The sequence below is a fragment of the Penaeus monodon genome, chromosome 13 (assembly GCF_015228065.2).
Source record: "Penaeus monodon isolate SGIC_2016 chromosome 13, NSTDA_Pmon_1, whole genome shotgun sequence".
NCBI classification, from domain to species: Eukaryota; Metazoa; Arthropoda; class Malacostraca; order Decapoda; family Penaeidae; genus Penaeus; species Penaeus monodon.
This window is the reverse complement of record NC_051398.1, coordinates 44,348,204-44,350,703: the sequence shown is the minus strand read 5'-3', so window position 1 is coordinate 44,350,703 and position 2,500 is coordinate 44,348,204.

Genomic DNA, 2,500 nt, shown 5'->3' with positions numbered 1-2,500 from the left:
ATTGATTGTCTAATAGAATTTTCAATGCAATATTGGTTTCTTTATGCTGTACATCCCTTGGATACTGCACTATAAAGTTATATTATATATATATATATATATATATATATATATATATATATATATATATATATATATATATATATATATATATATATATATATATATGTGTGGGCCTTGCCAGTCCTCCTCCCCACAGATAACTCTCGGGCAATGCCTTTAATAAAATAATAATAAATGGATATGCTGGGGCGAGGGGTGATGTCCCTCCCACCCAGCTAGCAAGGCAGGCTGTGGCTCACATTGGGAGGGCAAAGGTCGGGGAGCAGGATGGGTACGAGAGTTACTTGTCCTGCCTGCACCCTGGCAGCCCCACAGCCCGCCACCCCCATTATTCGGGGCAGCGTCAGCGGGGGCGGCAAAGATGGTGTGCACCCAGAGTGACTGCCTGAGGCTTAACCTCAGGCGAGCTTTCCAGGTAGGTGCTTGGAACATCCGGTCCTTGAATTGGAGTGACTGGGAGTTGAGGTGGCTGCCCTCTCGGAGGTGAAAAGCAGTACGATTAGTATGGGTGGGTACGCCTACTACTGGTTGGGTCATAGTGATGGTCACCACCTCCAGGGTGTAGCCATAGCCATCTCCAGGCGATTTCAGCACTCGGTAGTTGAGGGGACACCAGTTGATGAGCGTATTATGGCATCGAAACTGAAGCATTCCTTTGGCTTCATGTCTCTTATTGCTGTATATGCTCCTACAGAGGTTTTCTACGCCAAACTTGCATCTATGGCAGACAATTGCCCCGGCGAGATATTTGCATTGTTCTGGGCGATTTCAATGTGGTATCCGGCTGTGACCGAGCTGGCTATGAGATGTCTGTTGACCCTCATGGCTCGGGAGCTGATCCCAGCCGCAAGAACAGCCTCCTTCTCCAGGACTTTGCTAGGTCCCAGAGAATGGTACCAGTGCTCCAACCCGCATCGCTGGACATGGTATAGCGATACGGGTACAGTGGCCAAGGAGATCGACCACATTCTTGTTAGCATGTGATGGAGGATCCTCCAGAACTGCAGAGTTTACCAGAGTGCCAAGTTCTGTGGCAATGACCATAGGCTGGTTTTGGCTACCCTACGGGTCCACTTCAAAACTCCCCGTCCGTCCAGTGGCCACCCTAAGGTATTTCACCTGGACAGATAAAGGGAGGAGGAGTGTGCCCGTGGGTTCACCATGGCAGTCTCTGACTGATTCACAGAACTTGACAACCTGATGGACCCAGTTGCTCTATGGGAATTCTTCAAGCATGAAACACTCAAAGCAACCAGGAGTCCATTGGCGTATGCCCGAGGGCATCCATCTCCCTAGAGACATGAAGCGTGTCACATGGCTCGGCTGAATGGCAATCAGGTTTTCCGTCACTCTTTGGTGCATAGGGCTCGGACACTGCTTAGAAGGGACAAGGAACAGTTAATCAGGAATCTTGCTGAGGAGGTTGAAGGCCATTTCTTGGTAAATGACTTTCACCCTGCCTACCAAGCCCTGAGAAAGCTGAACTCTAAGCCCTCCTCGCAGATGACTGCAGTCCACTCAGTGGATGGGCAGATCATCTCAGATCATGTTGGGATTCGTTGGGCTGAGTATTTTGAGCAGTTGCTCCAGGTAGACCCTCCAACAGTTAGCTTGGATGCAAGCGATGTCACAATACCTGTGCCGGGCCCACCAATCAGGGAGGAGCCTCTTACTCTAACGGAGGTTAGGTTGGCAATTTCCAAGCTGAACTTCTAAAAGCTGGGGATGAACCTATGGCTCAGGGCTTGCATACAGTCTTGACTGCCATCTGGCAGTCTGGTACCATTCCCCCTGACCTGTTGAGGGGCGTGGTCACCCCTCTCTGGAAGGGGAAAGGGATCATTGGGACTGTAGCAACTACTGTGACATTACACTGCTCAGCATACCAGGCAAAGTTTTCGCCCACATTCTTCTGAAACGGATCCGCGACCACCTACTAAGGCATCAGAGACCAGAACATACTGGATTCACTCCTGGCAAGTCCACAATAGACCGAATACTAGCGTTTTGAGTAATTGTGGAATTCCGTCGTGAGTTGCTTGCAGACTACATCAACCTCAAGAAGGTGTTTGACTCATTGCATCGTGAATCGCTATGGGAGATCCTGCGAGTCAGGAGAATTCCGATGCATATTATTGGCCTAATAGCAAGCCTTTATACTGGTACTGAAAGTGCTGTAAAGTGTGGTGGGGGTCTGTCAAACTTCTTCCCTGTTAATTCAGGGGTGAGGCAAGGCTGTGTCCTTGCACCAACACTTTTCAACACCTGTATGGACTGGATAATGGGCAGAGTTACTAGCCAAAGTCAGTGTGGAGCAACACTGGGCAATATCAAGGTCTCAGACCTTGACTTTGCCGATGATGTTGCTATCCTATCTGAGTCCCTGGAGTCACTGGTGGCGGCTCTTGATACATTTAGCAATGAGGTGAAGCCCTTA